The following is a 7,890-nucleotide window of genomic DNA, read 5'->3' as shown; positions in this document are numbered from 1 at the left end:
GCCTGGAAATTGATACTTTTGATACTTTAACGTCGTTCGTATTAAAACATCGTGCAAAGTATTCTATTCGAGGAAATGCACTGCAGAAATCCTTACGGGAGGCCATCTTGTAGTCCAGAGAAATGACTAACAGGACAGAAACGGATAGCCCCACTTTTCCCTAAGGGTCACGGGTAAAGAAGGAAAATATCGGGACTAGCTGGGAGACGTATAGCTCAGCCAGTGTCGCCAGAAGGGGGCGCGAAGTTTTGAGGTTAACAAAGACCAGCCGCCGCGGGTTCAGTTAAGGTCTCTGCAGTCGCTACCATCCAGACTGGGCACTTTACTAACGGCCGGTCTGTCCGAAGCGGAACCCTCAGAGACGTTCTGTAAATACCGAAGTCTGGAGAACTCCAGAACTTCCGACCACAGCCTGGCCAGCCTGAAGTGCCGCTCTCTACGGCCGAGCAACACGCCGTAGTTGGTTCAGTTTGACCCTGACGCCCCGCCGTAGTGTGAAAGTAGCGCAGCGAATTCAGCCTCCCTTTTCCGAAGCGAAAACGTTGCTGGGAGAATATACTGCCCCTTGAAAGAGGATCCGTTGCTAAAGTAAAAAAAAAAAAAATTGAGGGCGTTCTGTACTGAACACGTAAGCTGCTGGCTGTCTGCCCAGTGTAAAGATGAAAATGAGTTGAGCCTGGCTCAATTAAGAGGTAACCTACAGGAATGTTCAGACACTTGCACGACGTTGACTAAGAAGTCCCGGTGGTTTTGCCCAAAACAAAAATGGCACCGAGACAAATTAACGGGGTATAGTCACGTGCTGAATGACCAGGATGGGGGACAACATGGCTTCAGATGACAAGCGGATGTTATTATTATTCACTTCCGGGTGCAACCAATCAGGCGCCATCTTGTCTTGTTCGTGAAGAAGTAGAAGCATCGAAAGGTTTGGAGAGGTATTACAGGAACTGTGGCGACAACGGGGTTCCGGAACCAGAGTGGGTAAGTGGTGGGAAACAATTAGGCGTGGGGACTTGCCAGGCCATCACAGCCTTCTTGGTTTCCGTGGCGAAGGTAGATTAACTTAAACACGTAAGCTGCGTACGCTGCTTGGCGCGACTGCTGGAACCTCATCTCCTTAAAGAGGCGGTGTCCGCCCGATTTGGTGAATCGGATCGGTGCCCTCAGTGAAGAGGAAATGTTATTAAAGAGAATGCTCACGACTTCTTCCTATAACTCTGAGAGTTTTCTCTCGGATCAGAAGGGACTAATTGTTGGGCGCCTGACCGGCCGTTAAGCACTGCGCGTGCGCAGTGGGAACCCCCTTATGGGGAGGGGGGTGCAAGGGGGCGGAGGAGGCTGGGGCCCGGACCTGAACCTTTTGCGCTGTGCAGTTCCGACTACGCAGGCGCGGTCAGGGCACATGCGTCCTGTTAACTCCAGTTAGGTTCCCTAGTTTGTATTTTTCTTGTTTTTATCCAGCTATGGACTTTGTGTGTTAAGCTTCAAGAGGGAAAGAGTAGTATCCAACATTTCAGTTGTATTGTGGTGGATAATATTGTCATCTGAACATCATGAGCACTCGAGAGTTTGGTTGTTGGTGGTTAATTTATAGAAGAGCAAAATAAACTTGGAATGTGTGACTTGAGTGCCGCAAAGCAAAAATAAAATAAATTTGAACAGTAAAGATTCACCTGTAGGACTGTCGTGGGGCTGTAGGGATAGTAATAGTAAATCGGTTCTTTGGAGATGTTCATGAGACCATATTTTTTAAAAAAAATGAACAGATTTTATTTTTTAAAAGTTTTTGATTTACAGAAAAATTGAGCAGATAGTACTGAATTCCTATAAAAACACCCCCGCCTTATACAGTTTCTTTATTATTAATATGCATCAGTATGATGCATTTGTTAGAATTAATGGACCAATATTGACACATTATTATTAACATTATTATTATTATTGTAGTTTCTTTGTATTTCCTAAGTTTTAACCTAATGTTTTTTTCTGGCTCATGATTCCATTTAGGATGCTATATGACATTTAGTTGTCATGTGTCCTCAGCCATCTTTTAGTTGTGATAGTTTCTCAGGCTTTCTTAGTTTTTGATGACTGTAACAGGTTGAATTGTGTCCCTCCGAAGTTCATATATTGAAGTCCTAACCTCAGTATCTCAGATATAGCCATTTTTGGAGATAGGGTCTTTAAAAAAGTAAAATGAAGTCATTAGGGTAGGTCCTAATCTGTTATGACTGGTGATCTTATAAGACGAGGTTAGGACACAGAGGGAAGACCATATAAAGACATAGAGAGAAGACAGCCAACTATGAGCCAGAGAGAGAGGCCTTCGAAATAAATCAACCCTGCTGACGTTTCCATCTTGGATTTCTAGTCTCCGGGAGGATGAGGAAATAAATTTCTGTTCTTTAAGCTACCCAGTCTGTGGTACTTTGTTATGGCAGCCCTAGCGAACTGGTACCGTAACTTGGACAGTTTTGAGGCTCACTGGTCAGGTATATAATAGAGTTCCTGCGGTTGGAATTTGATCATCAGTCTCATGATCAGACTGATGTTAGGGGTTTTGGAAAGGAAGATTACAGAGGAGCAGTGCCTTTTTCATCACATCCTATCAAGGGTATGTAATATGAATGTGAAAAATCACCTCAGTCACCTGCTTGAGGTGGTGTTTGTCAAGTTTCTCCACTGTAAAGTTGCTCTCCCCTAACAACCCCCTCCTTTCCATACTGTACTCATTGGAAGGAAGTCCTTTTGCACAATCTGTACTTGAGGAGTGGAGAGCGATGTTCTCCCTCCTTTTTAGGATGTAGTATCCACATAATTTAGTTGGAATGCTTCTGCATGAGAGATTTGTCTGTCCCTGCGTATTTAATCATTTGTTTATATCAGTGTGGACACACAGATATTTGTGTCATAAGTTCTCTTAAAATCCATTGTTACTTTATTTTGTTGTTCAGATTGTTTCAGTTTTGGACATTGGGAGCTCTTTTAATTGTCTACTATGACATGCCTCCATCCTTTTTTTTTTTTTTTTTTTTCGGTATCTATAACCAAACTATCCAATTGTCCAATTTTTTTGAGTGCCTCTTTTGATCTGCAAGTGGCAGAGCATTTCAGTATATCCTAAAATGCATGTCCCATCAAATAGCAAAATTTGTTTTACTAAATTTCAAATGATTACAAGGTTAGCCTCTGTTAGGGCCATTTCCACCTAACCTGAATTGAACAGATGAATTCTTTTTGGCATTGAGGTCAGTCATCTGATGTGCAGTGACGTGGCAGGGGAGAAAAGGATTGTTGCATTTTGTGGTTTCTAAACTGTATGTGTGATCTGAGAAACATTTTACCATATGCACTAAAGGATAGATGTGTTTCTATATCTCTTTGATTTTGCAATTGATGCTTAAGTACTTTAAAACAGATACTACATTTTCATTCTCATTCATCTGTTAGTTTATGAGAGGACTTTTGCAAATATTAATGACTGTCACTTAAACAAGTAATTTTAAGAATCTCAGAGCAACAAGTGTTCTAATATAGAGTCATCTAAGAAATGGAAAAGATAAACGATGGCCATTTCAGGTTGTATTAGTTTCTTAGGGATACTGTAATAAATTATCATAAACTGAGTGACCTAAAACAACAGAAATTTATTCTTTCACAGTTCTCTGGGCTGGAAGTCTGAAATAAAGTTTTCTACAGGGCCATGCTTGCTTGCTCGCTCCACCCTCAACTCTCCAACCCTGCTTTAGGGGAAGATCCTTCCTTGCCTCATCCTAGCTTCTAGTGGTTCTCAGCAATCCTAGGCTTTCCTTGGCTATAGACACATCACTCAGTCTCCGCTTCTGTGGTCGCATGGTGTTCTCTGTGTGTATCTGTGTCTCTAATAAAAACACCAGTCATTGGATTAAGACCTACATTAAGCCAGTATGACCTCACATCTTGAATACATCTGCAGCTATCCTATTTGCAGATAAGGTCACATTGATAGTTTATGGGAGTGAGGATAGGACTAAAACATAATCTTTCAATCTGTAACACTGGTCATGGTCATAAACTAGATTTTTCCAGCCATATGTGATAACTTGGATGCTCTGATGGCAAACCGTTGTTATTGATCTTTCTGTTTTTCCTAAATCCCAATTGTTGACAAGGAAATAGCAGGTAATTTAGCCCCATGAAGGGAAAGGCTTGCAGCCTGAGATCTATAATCATATTTTCCAAATCTGAGAAGTTGAGCCTAAGGATCTTTAAAATTAACGCTAAAGGAAGGGCAAATACATTCGAATTGGCTTTTGATGTTATCAGATCAGAGTAGCAGTGTTAGAATGTTCTTTTCATCCTTGAATATTAGTGTTTTTACTTGATAAGGAATTTCAGTGAATGAGTAAAGTAATTTCACAACTTAATATGGGCAAAGCACTATGGAGAATTCATGTAATTGTAAGACTGCCCTCAAAAGATCTTGTACAAGCCATGAAAAAAAAAAAGCGAAAATTCATTGTAAGTCTCTATAACATGTACACCGCATCATCTTTAGGTTATCATCATGGAAATCTTCAAACAGTGCAAAAGTAGAGTCTAGTGAACTCTAGTGTACTTATCACTCATCTTTAACAGTTATCAGTATTTTCCAAATCGTTGTTAAACCAATCTGTAAATGTCATTTTTAATGGTATGAGGCAGTGTTGTTTCATTGAACCATACTGAAAGTATAGGACATCTTTTTTTATTATTACCATATGTGCCTTCATATTCTTTATGTTTTCTAGATTTTTCATTTGTTATGTTGATTAGTTAGTAAAGAAGATTTTATGGTGAAGATGAAGAAAGTGTGGGATTTCTAAATCCTTGCCATCAAATCACTTATAATCTTGTTCTTTTATCAGATAATTAATGAAACCCTTTATCAAGCATTGTGCCAGATGCTGAAACATATATAAAAGTTTATATTAGATATTTGAGTATACTAAGTCTTTTCTTAAAATCTGTCCCTTTACAAAATTCAGTGTAACTCTAAATTTTATTCTCATGACTGGAGAAACCCTTTTTGGACTAGATTATAGAAATTTACTCCCAAATCCTTCCTAAGAAAATGAGACAGAGGTCAGGTAATTTGCCCAAAGTCTCACAGTTCTATTACATGTGTAGTGCTTATTGCCTATATATAGCTGTCATTATGGACTGTGCTGATCAGCTTCCTTTGATTTTTTTTTTTTTTGTATCTTTTAAAAATCTATATATGTATTTTTAAAAACACACACTATGGTAAAATAATTCAAAGAACACAGATATAAGACAATCAGAATTTCCTGATCTATTTTCACTTCCCAGAGCCTACTAGTTTTTAAGCATTTTTGTAATTTAGGGATTTTCTATACTAAATTTCATTCTTAATAAGAAAAAACCTCAAGCAGCATCATTATTCATGTTGTGTCACATAATTTGTTTCACTGCTTAATATAATTTGTGTATCAATATATGTCAGCATATAAAAGTCTATCTTACTCATTGTAATGGCTGAATAGCAGTCCACTGTATGGTTCTCTTGTATTTCACCCATTGCCCTTTGAGTGACAGTAAAAGCAGATGTTCACTGTTACAAACATGCTGCAGGGGCTGGGGTTACATGGTGAGTATACTCATCCATGGTTTAAGTCGTGGAATTGCTGGTATTTTGATAAAATATGGTAATGCTAAATTGTCTTCCAAAACAACTAACCTTTTGGTGTTTTACCCACCCCCTCGTTCAATACTCATCTTCTGTAGCCAAGTTTTTCAACTGCAGATTTCATTGAAGCATTTTATCAAATACCTCCTAACTTAATTCCTTGACTTTTATTGTCACTTTCTTTGCTGTATTTTTATGCTGTTCTGCTTCTCACAATTTCACATCTCTGTATTTTTCTAAGCCTAAGTGTATCAAACACTATTTGAATAGTAGCTTCCATAAAATCTTTGGGGGCAAGAAGCTTTGGAAAACATAGTAAAAGTAGAAGTGGCTGGTTTTAACAAATACAAATGGCTACAAGTAATACAAATCAAACTCTTGAAAATACGCAAGTAAAAACTTTTTGTGCATGGGAAAACTTCTGAAGTTCCTTTTTTTCTTTTTTAAAGCTTCACTCAATGATATTGTGAGAGGGAGGGACAAGAAGATTTTTTTTGAAAAAAAATTTTTTTCCGAAGATACCTCAGGTTACTTTCAAAGAAGAAGAAAAGAGTTGAGTAGAAATGGCTTGGCTTGGTTGCCAACCCCTTTGCCTGCCCCCAATTGTAAACTTGAGGAGTGCTCTCAGAAATGATACTGATATACTGAGAAAGTGTTGATGGTGGTATTAAGCTCTACTTTTTGAAGACTGCTTTGCTGAGTTTTCTTTAATATTTGTTTATTTTTGAGACAGAGAGAGAAGAGAGAGAGCACGAGCGAGCAAGCACTAGGTGGGGAGGGACAGAGAGAGGGGGAGACACCATCTGAAGCAGGCTCCAGGCTCTGAGCTGTCAGCAGAGTCTGATGTGGGGCTCAAACCCCTGAACCGCAAGATCATGACCTGAGCCAAAGTTGGACACTTAACCAACTGAGCCACCCAGGCACCCTTGCTGAGTTTTCATGTGTTTCTCATTTAATCCTCAATGAGGTGAACACTTATTTATGTCCTCCATTTTACAGATGTGAAAACCAAGAATTAGTGGTTAATTTGCCCATGTTCATACAGCTGGTGAGTGGTTTAGGTGGGCATCATGAAAAGAGCTTGTGCTCTGAAATCCAGGTTACTGGCCTTAAAAGGAGAACTGAAAAGTTGTTTATGACAACCATTAAACATGAGTAAGTGAAAGCAACTTTGATTTCTAGAGAAGTAAATCTGTGTATTGGAAATGATGGTTGGGAGTCAGTACGGATCATTTTCATCATGAAAGTGGTTTAAGGGCACATCTATTTGCAACTCTAGTAGTGAGTATATAGAGCTAGTTATGATGCCTACATTGTATGAGTTTATAACCTATGACAGAAAAATCTGTGCATTGAGTTTTGATATACCATTTACAGCTTTGGAAAACACAGCAAGCCATGCTTACAACAGCTTTTTGGTTCTCATAAATACAAGAGCTTTGCTGTATTAGAAGGAGCTAGAGACTATTCATTTTTGCAGTTGGTATTTAGAGACTGATGTATGCAAAAGGCTGTCCTGTCCCTTATGGGAGATAAAAAGGTGAATAGATTTGACTTTCTATCAACTTTAAAAAGCTGTTGATCTAATGGGAATAAAATGAAAACATTTGAGGGACAAATTGTTTTCACCTTGCTGGTGTTAATTTTAAACTTAGAATTCTATAGAAAAACCTAAATTAATGCATCTTGTTACTTGTGCCATTTAAGTTAATGTCAGGTGAATGAGAGCTTTTCAAATGTTTCCTTTTTTCTCAACATATATGACAGTCCCTAAATTGTTTGACATTATTTTATACTAATGAATTGTTCAAGTAAATAAAAAGATATTTATTTGAAAGGGAAAAAATTTTAAAAAGCTTTGCTTTGTCATTTGTGATGTACCTATTTCCCTTAACTTTAAAATGGTAGTTTCTCATTATAAAGTTAATGGGAGGAAAAGCTCCAGATTAATTTAGAGATGATCACACTTTTATGTTGCATCTCTAGAATTTTATTAATTCTAGTAACTCTTCATAATCTAAGAGTAAACATATACTCTTTTTTTTCCCCCCTCAGGGCATAAGTAATCTTGCTGCTATGCTTCCAAGCTGTAGTCTGAATCAACCCAAATTTTAAACAGAAGGTGAACCTCTGAGGTTAGTCAAAATAGCAGTTGGTATTTCTTCTGGGGGGTTCCTCTTTATTTATTTGTTACCTTTTAATTAAAGTTGTAAAGGATT

At 38.3% G+C, this 7,890-nt stretch overlaps 1 protein-coding gene across 5 annotated transcripts in view; it reads left to right on the top strand.

Annotated features, from left to right (window-relative positions):
* Nucleotides 1-856: 856 nt before the first annotated feature.
* Nucleotides 857-7,890, top strand: part of PNISR (PNN interacting serine and arginine rich protein) — a 28,123-nt gene continuing 21,089 nt past the window's right edge. For 3 of the 5 annotated variants that reach the window (XR_015251419.1, XM_086707479.1, XM_025925176.2), the window contains exons 1-2: nt 857-984; nt 7,727-7,806. The gene's annotated coding sequence lies outside the window, so the exon portion shown is untranslated. The remainder of the gene's footprint in view (nt 985-7,726; nt 7,807-7,890) is intronic. The other 2 variants (XM_086707480.1, XM_086707481.1) reach the window with 2 other exon arrangements.

This window comes from Puma concolor, chromosome B2 (assembly GCF_028749965.1).
Source record: "Puma concolor isolate L17-30 chromosome B2, mPumCon1.1.hap2, whole genome shotgun sequence".
Classification (NCBI taxonomy): Eukaryota; Metazoa; Chordata; class Mammalia; order Carnivora; family Felidae; genus Puma; species Puma concolor.
The sequence above is the reverse complement of the archived record's forward strand: the minus strand, read 5'-3'. Positions and strand labels throughout refer to the sequence as shown.